Genomic DNA, 15,738 nt, shown 5'->3' on the forward strand with positions numbered 1-15,738 from the left:
TCATAGAATGGTTTGGATTGCAAGGGACCTTTAAGGATCATCTAGTTCCAACTCCCCTGCCATAGGCTTGGTCTTCCTTTTACTAGATCACTTTCATCTCATTCTAACAACAAAATTCATTGGTCTTATAGAGATCAACATGACAAAAAGCTTTCAAAAGAATAAATAGGGTGTGGATTTGAGTTCACATAATATGTTTTTTTCCTTTCTATATTTATCACAACTCTATCTAAAGGTGTGTTTTATCATGTAGCTTAGTTTTTTACTTTTTATTTATGATGAAAGCAGCTTTCATTTCTTTGTGGGGTTGCAACAGCAATCGTGAGATTTCTGTGGAAAACTGCATTTTAAAAGTCACCACTCCCTTACAAGAGAAAAAGGAGGAGATGGCAGAAGAAAAGCGATTTGCAACCTCTGATTTGTATGTTTTTACAAATACTATGTGGTGTACAGAGGCACTCCTTGGCAAACAAAAGATCCTAAGAACCTAAGCTGACAAAATAAAAAAAGTTAAAAAGAAGGAAGCAGATGTCAGCATACATGTAGAAGTAACAGGTTGCATTGAAATAGTTTGCATTTTAAAGTGGACTGAGTGGGAGACAAGATGAGATTCTAGTATAAGTCTTATTTTAATTAAAACACATTAGTTGGCATTAGATCGTTATGCCTAAGTAAAGAGAGGTCAAGAGATTGTCTTTGGGGACAGAGATAATAAGGAAGCTTTTCGCATTATTCCATTCTTTATATCTATGATTTTTGACATGAGACATATTGTTCCTGTTAGCAATGCATTAAAAAGTAAGAAATTGTGAGAAATGACAGCAAAATATTTACTCACATATTTGATCTGCCTGGTTCCAGAGATACTTTTGGGAATTATACCTATAAATGTTCCTGATTCAGTTAAGCTCTTTCAAAATCCATCTAAAATCATTCTCAAATTTTTTTATTACTGAAAATGACTATCCATTTGTAGACAACGTGAGCCAGAAAATTATCAAATGCAAAATGTAAATGATTCACAGTTACAACAAGCTCTTTTAGTCACTTTGAGTGGTTGATACTGTGAAAGTGGAAAATGAAAGGTCTTTTATGGTCAGAGTATTTGAGTGCTGAGGCTGATATATCAGCAATTGATACCTATTCACCACACACACTGGTGAGTAACTTGGCACTACTGCCCTTTCTCTGACTTTTGCTCTGTGGAAAAAAGGAGAGGGAAGAGATATCAATGAATATTTATCCCAGTTGAACAAAGATGCATTTATCTGTTATTATGATGGAATTCACACACGTACCTTGTACAAAGATAGTATAATGTTGATTTCATTCCATTAATGTTTGATGTAAAATACATTATAAAAGGTAAAAGGTACATTTACCATAGCACATTTTATTTTTATTGATTTCAGCTTCCAACATAAACTAATTTAATCTCTATAAATCAAGTTTAAAAAGGAGCGCAATCTCTATTCTGCCCCTTTACCACTCTTTGTGGAAGTGTATTGACAGTGTGATTTTTATCTTGAATTTCAGATTTCTGTATGCAGCAGGTTTTCTCCTTTACAGGCTTTTCTGTGACAGAAATTACACATTTGAAGCTATTCAAAATGAACAGAAGGACATGCTTGGTGGCTTGTTGAAATGATACGATCAGTACCTTCTTGAGCATTTGCTCAGATAAAATGTTGGAACAGTAATTGAAAGTAAAATTGTTGATTTTGAACTTCAGAATTCTCTCACTCATGTGGTTCAATATAGCTTCGCTTTCTTTTCTGTAGTATTCATAAAACAATATCCTACAAATCTGCATTTTTAAAAAATCACTATTTGAAAATTTGCAATTCACTTGCACTTTGATCATGTATTCAGGAAAAATATGTAATATAACCAAGGCCCAAATATTTTCAGGCTCACTTATATTGAGAGGCCACTTGCTTACAGTTTTCTTAAAGCCAATTAACTATTTCTAAAGAAAGGATTGCAGTATCCAGTCATTCGTGTTGATAATTTTCAAACTGTTAAATATATTTGCTTTTTTTCTCTCTCTTCATGTATCTATTTGTTTCTTATTTAAAATATGTCTGGTTTGTCTGCCTGGCCTTCTTTCAAACTGAAATGTATACTTATGTCCTTGATTTTAAAATTGTAGGGAACTTCTGCTTTTGTTTTCTCACTTTTGTATTAATAAAAATAGCGTGTTTTTTTTTTTTTTTTTTTTTTTTTTTTTTTTTAAGTGTAGCCTGTACATCTGCAGTGTAAATCTGAATGATGAAATAAAGGCAATTTTCTTCAAGTGCATGCCTTTTCCTTAAAAAAAAAAAAAAAAAAAAAAAAAAAAAAGGAAAAGAAAAAGAAAAAAAATACAACTCTTTACAAGATACAAGACAAATGACACAAAAGTGAAAGGGCACTGATACAAACTGGATAGGCTTACAACATAATTGAATTAAGTCTTGTGTGCCACATATGATCACAAAGCAGGGCCATGTCTTGAGCACTCTGAATGTGGGGAGCCTGCCAGTCAATAAAAAGGCCCTTTAAACTGGTTAAATGCATCATGAGTGTGTGCAGAACCCTCCTAGCTAACAGGTGGCTGAATAAAACTCAGCTGGTGTTGCACAGGGCTATAGCATTGACCTTCTTTAGGATAATTTCAGCCCTCTTTAAAAAAAAAAAAAAAATTGTTACTGTACTTGGTGTAGTGGAAACAATTTAAGGATGAATAATTTCTTTTAGTCCCTTGAGGCACCGGTGGCTAGCTCTGCACTCCCTCTTTCTGTCTCTCAACTGAATTAACATAAAGGAACAGTGACAACAGCAAGCTGAAAAGCGTAGCTGGTGGGAGGATTAAGTATATCATTGAAAGGAATTATGTTGTAAATGACTGGGAGGGGTAGGGGCTTCTGTTCCTTGGTCCCATCTGGTCTTTAAAGAATACCTTGTTGTAATTACCCCCAGATGGCTTTGTGCTACGCTGGGTCTGGACAGCCAGGTGCCACTGTACCCTGCTGGGTGTGATATTCATTGCTGCATGCAGTGACAAAAATGGACTTTATTACAACCTAATTTCTTCCAGGGTATTACACAAATATGAAATGAACACAGCTTATCAAACAAGAGCTTAGTGTGCCAAGAGCAGAAGCTGTCACACCTAAGACAAGACCGCCTTGTTATTTCACTTTCAACAATTGTCTTGAAAGGTGGAAATATCAACAATTTACAGTATTTGTCTGCTAATAAATATATATTATATCGCGTTAGCTGTTTTTCCAGAGCAGACATGTTCAAATAAATCTAAAGCAATTTCTGGAAATGATAGAATAACAAAAGACTGTTAAAAAATTCAGTTTTATGATAAGATTTACTGTAGGTTAAGTTCAGGCTCAACCCTGGATAGCTTTGGCACACTGGCTGTCCTGTCTCAGCCCCAGTTATAACTAGCATAACTAGGCCTCTGTGCAAAGTACAGACTTTGCTGTTTCTTCTTTTATTGACATTGTTATATTTGCTTCATGTAGTTCCTTATTCCATTCATTGTAGTTCCTACTTCCAACATTACATTAGTCTTATGTTTTCATATTTCCTTTCAAAAGTCAGTTTCTAAAGCTATTCTAAAACAGTCATTATCACTATTTAAAATGCTGTCATTTTCCAGAATGAAAAAAAAAAAAAAAAGAAAAACTTGAGGAAGAAATAGCAAAAATAAAATAAATCTCAACTTTCTCTGAAGCAACTGGCCATATTTCCAAAACAATGGGGAAGCCAGGGCTTCCCACAGTCGAAGCAGAAGGAATCCATTTTTCTCTATCCTTTCCTTCTCTCTTTACTGAAGCAAACTTCCTAAGAAGAAGTTTTCTAAACTCCTAAAAAAGTTTCCTTCTTTATTTTCCAGAAATTATGTTTTATGAGGTCCAAATCAGTTGAAGGTACAGTGTGGAACTTGCTACTGTACTCTAAGACAGCTTCAGCAATGCCAGTTGGGTGCATGCTGGAGCAAGTGTGACTTCTTACTTGATCTCTACGGACACTATAGTCTATTTCTAAGTTAACTGTAAACTAACTAACATGGATACACTTAGCAGTAGTGGTTTGCAGTGGATAAGCCAGCAGGTACCTACATTGTTCTCTTATTTCTCAGCTATGCTGCTTGAGGTACTGCTGAGCTACCATGCACTGGTGCACGAACAGAGACTGTCGTCTCAACAGTTCTTGGTCACTAAAACCACAGACAATGCTTGCTGCTTGCCTGAGATTTGAAAGCAAAAGAAAATCTCATCACCAGTTTCTTGTGGCTCCGCTCAGTTTTGTCTAAGCTTAAGAGTGATATTTTTCAGAAAAGTAAAGTAATTTTCCCATATAGAAAGAAAAATCAAACTTCTAAGAAGTAATTACACTGTGATGTATTGTTTTGTTTTGTTTTACTTTGTCTCCGATTGAGGCATATATCAAAATATGGTTAGCCCTACATTCATTCATTAGCTACACTATTTTAACTTGGAATTACCAGCAAATATTACTCTATCCTATTTCTGTAATCCACCCTTCTTTCTTTACACTGCAAATACGAAAAAAAAAAAAAAAAAATCCATTCAAAGTGAAATGTTTTTCACTCTTTCTCCAGGATTTGGGCAACAGAGTTTTTTGGAGTGTCTCTAATTGGCTCCTATTCACCAACTCCAGGAAGTTCAAATTCATCTATAAAGCCCTTGTGTCATCTTCCATTACCATTTGAATACTGTCAAAAGAAATCTAAGTGTTGTGTCACTGACATGGCAGATAAGTGCATTAGTCAGTCAGATCCTTGCTATCAAATATGATGGGAAAAAATTCTGGCATTAGAAAGATCAGACTTATGCTGACTTAGTACTGTGTAGTAGCAAGTTTCTGTATGATGATCAAACTTGCGAGAGGTATTTTCTATCCTCTTTTTCTCCCCACTTTTCTTTCTCCTTTTTCTCTGTTTTGACTATGCATATGTTTATATGTGCTTTTTGAAAGTTAAATTATATTGAAGATATTTATCACAGTTAATTAAATTTTGCATGAAAAATAGACACATAGAAACACAGAATGATTGGTGTTGGAAGGGACCACAAAGATCATCTGGTTCCAAACACTGTCATTAGCAGGGTCATATTCCACTAGATCTGTTGCTCAAAGCCCCGTCTATCCTAGCTTTGAGCACTTTCAGAGACAGATTATCCATAGTTTCTCTGTGCAGTGGAATGCCTCACCAATCTCATAGTGAAGAATTTCTTCCTCATATCTAATTTAAATGTACCCTCTATTAGGTTAAAGATGTTGACTCTTGTACAATCTCTACATACCTTTGTAAAAATTCATTCCCTAGTTTTCTTTTAGGCCCCCCTTTAGGTACTAGAAGATCATTATAACATCTTCCTGAAGCCTTCTCTTCTCCAGGTTGAACAACCCTAATTTTCTAAGCTCTCTTCTTCAGACAGGTGTTTTAGCTTTCTTTGTGGCCTTTGCTGGACTCAGTCCTACAGGTCTACAACTTTCTGGTTCTGGAGGTCCCAGGTCTGAACACAGCATTCCAGATGGGGCCTCATGAAGGTAGAAGAGGGACAATCATCTGCTTTTCCCTCCTGGCCATAATTCTTTTGATTGCAGGCAGGATATGGTTTTCTTTCTGGGCTGTAAGTGCATGTTGCCAGCTCATATTGAAGAGAGAATTATCTGAGGTTTACCTATGAAGTACAGGATTCAGTTTGGACCTAATTCTGACCACAATTAGTCAATTACTGTGTTGATTATGTAAATTCTGTATTTCACAAGCCAATTTTAGTAAGTCTCCCAGAGACTTCTAACCTCTCAATACTTAGCTTCTTCCTCCAAATATACTGATGGTGAAGAAATTTGCTGGGTAGCAGATGGTTATCACACACCCTGGAGCAATTGATTTGGAAGGGGGAGATTAAGGAAGTAACATCCCTCCCACCATAAGCGAAGATCAGGTTCGTGATCACATGAGAAAATTCAACATCTACATGTCTATGGGTCCTAATGAGATGCATCCCAGAGTCCTGAGGGAATTCACTAATGTAGTCACCAAGCCACTCTCTATAATATTTGAAAAGTCATGTCAATCAGGTGAAGTCCTTGGTGAATGGAAAAAGGACAATGTCACACTCATTTTTAATACGAGTAAAGAGGATGACCTTGGGAACTACCAACCTGTCAGTCTAATCTCTGTGCCATAAAAGATTATGGAGCAGATCCTCTTGGAAGCTATGCTAAGGCACATGGAAGACAGGGAAGTGACACAGGAGAACCAGCATGGTTTCACCAAGAGTAAATCCTGCTTTATCTGCCTAGTAACCTTCTATTATGATATAAATGCACCAGAGGACAGGGAAGGAGCCACTGATGTCATCTATCTGGACTTCAGAAAGGCCTTTGACACAGTATCCCACAACATCCATCTCTCCAAATTGGGATGATATGAGTTAGATGGGTGGGATGCTTGATGGATGTAGAACTGACTGCAGGATCAAATCGAGAGAGTGGTGGTCAGTGGCTCCATGTTTGTATAGAGTCATGGAATCATAGGATCACTCAGACTGGAAAAGACCTTAAAGATCATCGAGTCCAAACATGACCTAACCATACTACCTGAACTAACAACCCTATGCTAATTCATGTCCCCATCCAGTGTCTTACCCCTTACAGTGGGTAAGACATTACATACAGGCTCTGTTCTAGTGACCCCAGTTACACCCCCACCCCTCCTCATACCTAGTTTAAAGCTCTATGAATGAACCTTTTGTATGGAGATCGGTGATGAGTGGTTTCCCCCAGGGGTCAGACCTGAACTGATACTCTTTAGTATCTTCATAAATTATACCTACAGTGGGGTCTAGTGCATCCTCAGCAAATTTGTTGATGACACTAAGCTGTGGGATGCTGTTGACATGCCTCAGGGACAAGATGCCATCTGGAGGGATCTAGACAGACTGAACAGTGGTCTCAGAGGGGTACCTCATGAGGCTCAGCAAAGCCTAGTGTAAGATCTTCTACCAGAGAAGATCTCGTCAAGAAGTGGCCAGAGATTTAGTGGATGTCCTGCTGTTGGGATTTTCAAAGTCAGGTTCTGGGCCTGTTCCTGTTTATTGCAGGGGAGTTGGACCAGATGAACTTTAAATAGCCCTTCCAATTCTTTAAGGATTCTGTGATTCTTTGTTGTTTGCTGTAAAACTTCTAGGTATTAGAAGAAAAAATTCCATTATTACTCTAATGAGTATACTGTCTTTCCACCTTGTGTACACATTCTTTTTGAACTGGGGAGATTAGGTAAAAGAGCTGACTTCTATATGCGGAAAATGAAAAGCTTCTGGTATTAATGATAACTAAAGAAATCAAAGAAATAATATAATCTTAATATGTATGACTTGCTGACATCAATTAATCAGACTTTTAAACTTTAGCATTAGCCTTGCTTTAAGAGATTATCTATTTCTAAGCAATTTTTACAACTCATGATTAATGATTACTTTCTGAATGCAGAGCATTTATACAGTCATATACAGTAGGTATGTTCATCCAAGAAACTGAATCTTTACAGGACAATCAGAATCACAGAGCACAGGAGATGACATATTTATTGATGAAACACTGTTTTGTCAATACCACCAAAGTGAAGCTGTGTTATATTGAACTATCTTGCCAGAAAGATCAAGTCTGGTGAGCTTGCACTATTAGGCTTATTTTGTTTTGTTGTGTTCCATATTTAAAAACTAAAATCTTTTGTGAGAAGTTTTAGATAGGCAGCAGAAATTATATTTGTTGAGCATTTCTCGGTCTTCTGTATCTATTAGTTAACCACACTACGGTTCTGGTTTAAGATGCAGCATTTCTGGATGCATATTTAGTGTTAGTATAGATATGATGTTGCCTATTCCCTTCATTTTGCATGAAGACTCTGCACATACTTGAATAGGAAATACACAAGATAATAAATTGAGCAAACTTCATTCTGTTGCAATTTTGCTCCACTTCCAGAGATATGTCTTTGTTTCAGCACTGGATGGAATAAGTGAAAGACATGAAAATGCAGATGGTAACTTCTGGTATAACCCAGAAATGGCATTTAAATCTACATATGAATATACAACATACATATAAATATTTATAAATATACATAGGAACTATGATACAATTAATCCAGTTCAAGTCATATGAAAATATAATGGCACAATATGGAATGGAAAATAGTGTCTCTGAATTCAGTGACATTCCATAGAAGAAGCTATACCACCCATCCCACTTTCCTAGGTTATTCAGCTTCTCATAAACCTCTTTCTCCCTCTCTTGTTGTGAGTTTTAAGCTGAATTAATGTATTTATTGAAAATACTTTTTTAGAAAAAGTCTATTCTTACATACTTTTCAGGTCAGTCATCTTGAGGCAAGGCATAGAATTGCAGGGCAGTTTTAAAAGTGGCAGCAGAAATAGAAAATCTCCTCTGACAAAACAGCATGGCTTTAATGAGAAAAATACGATGCATTTTCAGGCTGGTGAGTTGAGTGTAAATTTTCAGTATTTGCTAAGCTGAAAGCCTTATTGTTTCATAGTTGGAATTTAAAGGTAATCAGAAATGACTCCATCCTAGTGTTGGGGATCTTCCACTCAAATTTCACTCAATAAGCTTTCAAACAGCCTTAAAGTTAAGCCAGACCTCAACCATTCTCCAAAATGCCATGAACCCTCTTCTACACATGGACATATCTTTTTAATTATTATTAACCTGAATCACTTGACTTTACGGTGATTTATGGACCTTTATGAGATGGAGCCTTGCAGTGCAACGTGGTTACCACAGGCAGAGTATGAATCACAGCAGGGAACATGCAGGTGGTGTAAAGCTTTGCTGAGCCTTGTCTTAAAAAACTGTAGTGTTCTGCAGTTTGCTGAAAATGCTGAATGTTATGCCATTTTAAAGGAGGAGTATAGAGATGGCATAGAGATGTCACTGATTCTATATAGACTACTCCTAAATTAATAACTGGACATTAAGTGGGGTGGTGAACAAGGGGGATGAGCTGAGAGTGGGGTCTAACACAGAAGGTGAGGATGTGAGCTGGAATGAAAATTGGGATGCAAAACAGGGTGTATACAAAGATGACTGACCAGAATGATTCCTGGGAAGCAGAAAGAACAAATGCTGAAAGATTTCCACAGTCATTTTGACCCAGCCATATTTAACTTCCTCAACCATTTGGCTCATGACACTGTGCATTTTATGTACAGTCCAACCATCTCTAAATACAGTCCATCCTTCCTGCCGTTTTCATTGGGAATGCAAACCACTTTGATAACAGTTGGTCCCATGAGTTAAAATATTCTTATGTCATATGTTCTATACTTACTTTTCCCTCTATTTTTCTCTAAAATCACCAATCCTGTAGCTATTGCAATGACAAATACTTGTGGGAGAGAATGGCATGTAAAAGAGGCATGCAGTTCTAGAGCGAGTATTTATTATGTGTAGAGGAATGATATAGGTAATATCCTGAGGAACCTACCTGTAAGCCTGATTTTCATTCTGAGAACTGTTTCATTAATGCAAGACTATCTGTAGTTGTGGGGTTTTGTTCTGTGTAGTATAAATAGTCCAAAACAGAATGAACTTGTTAATTCCAAAACACTGAAAGTTGTGCACTGAAATTTTGTTTCTCTCATAGCCCCTACCCTCTTCTAAGCATTTTGAAACAAAGATTAGTGAACTTAAAAAGCAGTCCATGACACTGGGAAGGATCATTATTTTAAATAAATATCATTGCCAATGACTAATAAAGCGAGATTATTGCTGCTATGGAGTTAAGGAAAATGAGAATGTTTGTGGGATTTGTCTGATTGTTTTTATTTAAAATGAATTTATAGTGCACCATAAGGTTCATTTGAAGCATATGTTCTTTATAATGATAAAAAATTGTAAAATGCATTGGTCCAGTATTATGACTAATGTACTAGAAAGACCTGTCCTAGTTTGTGTCAGTCTCCTTTTGAAAGCTATTTACAAAATTAACCAATTTTATTTTTCTTAAAGCAGCTTTTTAAAATGTGGTATTTGCCTCCTAGCCCCTGTTTCTGAAGTGATGTTTCGTGAGGATTGTGGCTGCTATCACAGAGAGTGAGTGATCACTCCTGCTTCTTAATGAGTGCAAATCGCAGGAGACAAATTTCTTCTTCTGGATGGGAGGTGAATAGGAAATTCAATTCTGAACTATAATGCTCTGGAATAGATGATGAGACTTTGGAAACTTTCATAGAAAATTTTCTTCAGCGATTAAAAGAAAAATCATTTCTTTGCAGATATAATAAGTATGCAACATACTCCTAATATATTTCTACAGATAGTTGAATATTTCATAAAAAATGGTGTGGAATAAGAATGCACTCTATTTTCTTCTTCTCTGCTATTTGTGATTACTTAGCGCACAATATGCTTTTTAAAGCAGTATCTTGAAAACAGCGTACATTGTATAGGCATTGTGTAGAAATCTACAACCACAGTATCCTGAAAGGAAGCACTCATAACTGTAATACTTTTCTTTGACATCTAAACTGAACGATAAATTTTATGAGCCAATTTTTTTGAAAGTTGAAGAGGTTGTGGTTTGTAATGGCCAGAAAGAAAATGGTTCTGAAATACAAGAAATATACTCATGGCCAGAAAGGAATACTGCTGTATTCCTGTATTCCTGTAAAGTATTCACAGGGAGAGCAGGAACAATATTTTATGCATTGGAAATTGTATTTAAGAAAGCAATAAAAGACTTCACAAAAACTGAATCATGCAGTCTATATAGTTTTATGTTAAACAGTAGAACGAAAAGTATTAGGAAAACTTAGAAAATGATGTGATATCTCACTAATGGGAAATGCAATATAGTGTCTGAAATAATTTTTAGGTGCAGAGTAGGGTTTATCTACATCCATGCAGCAACTTGCAGAATTCTGCAATTCAACATAAAAAAATGCTTCCCATCAGAGTAAAGATCCATAGACTTCATTTCTTTCATTCTGGAGTGACTACATTAAAACATACCTACTGTCTTATATCACTTCTGCACATTTTTCCTGTTGCATTCTCCATTTTCCTGTTTATTTAATCTTGGAGATTAGAAACAAGGTTGAAATAGGAATAGAATGAAAATCTGTCTACATTCCAATTACTTATTTAGAGCACATACCTCTTAATCTCAAAAGTATGTAAACTCCAATATGTAAGGACAAACATTCAATTTTTCACAAGGCAGAGCAAACAAGTTCTATGGCTGAAACTATGTAAATTAACTTGCAATAATTTATCATCAAGTGCTTCCTTTGAGAAGTTTGTATGGACTTATGAAACTGCAGAGCATAGGCATAAACAAGATCTTGTAGATAAATGGCAATTCAAATCTATTTATGATAACCATCAGTATGTCTTCACTGAAAACCCCTTCTCATCAGATATGATTGCCACTACACTACTCTACAATTGTGAAGATAAGAGGATATTATTTTCTGGCATTTCATTCTTTTTCTCTAATTTTTTATTTAATTTTACCTCATTCTTTATCCTCCAAATGCAAAATTATAATAACTTGTCAGTCACATCTTATAGTGTAAGAAAATTGAAAATTAGATTGGAAAGGGATGGCAAAACATATGGCCCATCTATTCTGTAATCAAATACCTCCCTAGGTCTAATCAGTAAAAGGACAAGCCAGCTGAAACGCTTGTGCACATCTTTAGATTATATTCTCAGTGTCATCTGAACTAAGCAAAAGATTGTGTGGGGATTCAGTCCTCTGAGGCTGGCTGCAGTATTGATTCTTCATTAAGATACTCAATAGCAAAAAGAAATTCTGTGTGACTATTAAAACATGCTTCTGAAAACACTATGAAATATCCTTGGCTTGAAGATAATACTTTCTTAGACAAATTTTAATGCTCACCTTAGAAAACAATCCATTAATAATTCTGAATCAGACAATTGACTTAAGAGTAAAAAAATTCATAAAGCTGCTGAAGAGCAGTACAGATTATTGCAAATTTCTTATTCTGTCTCTCCTTGGATATTGATTAATTGCTATATAACAAGAAAGAAAAAAAAATGCAATTAAAGCAGTGCTCTGTTTATGCTACTATACTTACTGGTCTAACTGGATAGTATATCCAGTATAGTATTATGGATAGAATAGTATTAGCCCCTATTTCCACAGGTTTTGAAAGCCAGTAGGAAGCTGGTACCCACAAGATCAGCTGTTCTTCAAGGCTTAAATCCTTAAAGGAATATGAATTTTAAATACTTTGGGTCACGTTCTGATCTTGATTATCCTGCTGTAAATTTGGATTAATATTGTATTAATAAAACACAATCTTTCTAGACCATATTTTTAAGAAATAATTCTGCTTAAGCATTCCACATGAAATCATCAGTTCTACACAATAGTGCTTGAACACTGGTGATTTCAAAGATGAAGAAAGCGTTGCAATGTCACTTGCCATTCTAATGATTGGATTATTTTTGAACATAATAGGGTGAACACACTACACCTTTCACTAGCTCAGCATTTCTTTATGTGGTAAAATTTCTTCAAATGGGAGTGAAGAGTTAACTCTTATGATGAGGCACAGATGATGGATGAATTGGATGGAGCTATAACAGCATACAAAAAGGTTTCAGAAGGATAGGAAGAGGCGTGGGCTTTTTTCCAATTAGGAAATCACCTTTCAAAGTCCAGAAGCCACCAGTTCAGGTAACATTATATTTCTAGATCTTCCAGCCTGCATAAAGTATTTTCAATATTAAAGGTAACAAATTTGAACTGATATTGAGACCCATCTTCATGTACTTGATATTTTTTTCTGACCAATATAAAAACAAAACAGAAAAATTTAGCTTAGTAGTACCTTAAGAAATAAGGTCTGAGACACATCTACTTATTTTTATCCACTTTGAAGTAGGGGCAAAATCTGGAGGATTACATTTAAATCTTTATTTAGCTTTGTTCTCATGAAACTGATGTTGAATAACTTTTTTTTTTTAAGTGTAAGTGCCCACAGAACTAAACGGACTTTAATCAAATTTTAACAGGCTCTTTATTTAATGCCTTTTAGTTCTTTGAATGGGAAAACATTGTCAAATAAAGAATATTCTGTCATATGTATTCTGTCATATAATGAGACATATTTTAGATTTTCCTATCCTGCCTCATTTAGGCAATAAGAATTAATATTATCTGACTATCTGAATCCATAATTTCTCCTCAGGAGAAACAATTTTTCATAGCTTGCCACTCAAGAGCAACCCTGATAACAGTTTGACTATTTTGAAGCTTTAAAATATGAGTGTATACCTTGTTTTTGATTCCCATCAGTAAAATCATCTTGGAAACTTTCTGAGGCTCAGCCATGAATACAGATAAGCTCAAGAAAATTAGGCCTGAAATAAGTAGCATGTTTGTTTAAGAGTTGTTAGTTTGGAAATACCTGGGTGAACTCTTTGAAAGTAGTACTTCTGCTGGAATCAGCCCTACAGTATATCATCATACTAGAAACTGAAAAAGAAAAGCAACACACATAATTTCCAAATACTACTGCAGACAGATGTTAATTTTTGCTGAATTAAGGAAAGTAAAAGCAGACTTTATCACAGTCATTTCAAAAGACTATTGGTGTTGAAATTAATCAGAAGTGACTTTTAAAACATTGCCTATTTACAAATCACATGTTTATTTTACAAAGCAGTTAAAAGATATTTTATTAAGTGACCTACAAAAATCAGTTTTTCCTTCCTTTCTTCTTAGGTACAATTCTGAAATGAGTATTGGAGAGTTTCCTAGTTTTAAAGCAACACACATGATAGAGCTTCACACATTAATATTAACCCCACAATAAAAAGGTTTTTGTTAAGAGTGGGTTAACCACAGTTAGTAGGTTACTGTACAGACAGCAGGTTAAAGTGTACTGAACCAAGTTTATTGAGAGAGACATGACAGTGCTGTCTTGTGGAGCTCTGTTGTGGAGGGTTGCTGTCTCTCTAGGTGATGGAGGAGTCAGTGACAAAATGAGGTAGTGACCCACTCAGAGATGTCTAACATATGCTGGCACAGATGCTACCAGACGTCTCCCACAGGGAAGGAGACAGGGCGTGATTATTGAATATTAGGGAAATTTGTATCAGAGAGGATTAAAGCTTCTTTCTTTTCCTTTTTTTTTTTTTGGGGGGGGGGGAGCCGGGGGGGGGGAGGGGAGAGGGGGGAGGGCAAGAGGGTTAGGGGAGGAGAAAACAGAGGGATCATGTCATTGCCTTGCTATAGTGAAGGACAAAAGATAAGCAACTCAAGTTCAACTTTATGATCTGCCCGCACAAAAGCCACATGTTTGAGAAACAGTAGATTAATGTGGAGACCTCTGGAGATAAGAGTTTAAATCTAGGTCAGATCCCTATGGTGGCATTTTGAGATGAAATATAAAAATGTTTGAGCTATTTTTGCTCTGAGGATAGAATGAAATTGTTCACTGCCACATTTTACATTTTATTTTGTAAATTGCTTGATTGCAACTGATTTAAAATTTACTTACATGTCAAATGAGTGCATTAACCAAAATTGTTTATTAGTAATTTGTTTTCCTCTGTTACCCTTATTAATGAGATTCATAAAGCTAGTTCAACTTAGGGATACACACCACTAAAGGAACAAAGGAATAAAGACCCTAATTTTTGACTGAGTGAAATTGCTCACAGGAGAAAAGCTGATGGCTCAAACAGAAATGAAGGTAGGAAGAAATAATGAGTAGGAAAATAGTGAATATCATTTTTGTGATGCATAGTAGAGCTTATGTAGTGTGTTTCATACAAAGCCTGCCTGAATTTGTTAGGAGTTTGTCAGAATGGTAAATATGTCAGGGTAATAAAAATGTGCAAGTCTGACCAAAATGTAAGCAAATTTGGGAGTATTTCTTATGACTGATATGTCTTTCCCATTGTGGTATTTCTTAGCAGTATGCCGGTACTTAAAAAATGAAGACAATAAAAATGAATGCAGTAGCAAATTGAATATTTTCTTGAATTTTTATTTTCTCCTTGTAGGGTTTTTTGTTGTTGTTTTGTTTTGTTTTGCTTTGCTTTTATGAGAAAGAGAGAGAGAGATGGAAGGAGAAAGAGATAAGCGTCAAGCTTCAAGCTCTCCAACTGCCCGATGTATCCTGTGGGAAAGATCTTCGGTAATTTTTGAAAACACCTTCTCTGGTGGAGAAAGGATTAAATGAGTCATTACAGGAAGATTTCATTTTGTGAACTATCGTTTCAGAATAAATTTTAAAGAAAATGTTTGCATGCAGAAACTGTATGTACAAGTTGTACATCAGATTTTGGATTTCCTGATTTTGCCAAAAGGTGCCAGAAGATAAGAATCATTTGTCAGGCAGACAATATTTTCAGAGAAGAGAGAAAATGTTACCAGAGGACCGAACCGAACTAAGCTGACTGACTAACAGACTCAATTCCCATTGTACTTAATCTTTCACACCGTGGTTTCTCTTCTGCATTACTTTCTTAAATGTTGAGTGGTGTAATGGCATATTTTTTTTCTGAAAAGAAACTTCAGAATTGGAACAAGCCAACTTGTTTGTCTTATGCAGTCTAGGACCCCCATCTACAAGTCATGTTCTGTCTGTGTATGGTCTGAGGGATTAGCTGGATTTCCTATTGTTTATAGTTCCC

Source organism: Centrocercus urophasianus, unplaced genomic scaffold (assembly GCF_019232065.1).
Source record: "Centrocercus urophasianus isolate 14NV4802_14NV808 unplaced genomic scaffold, USGS_Curo_1.0 seq_25, whole genome shotgun sequence".
Lineage (NCBI taxonomy): Eukaryota > Metazoa > Chordata > Aves > Galliformes > Phasianidae > Centrocercus > Centrocercus urophasianus.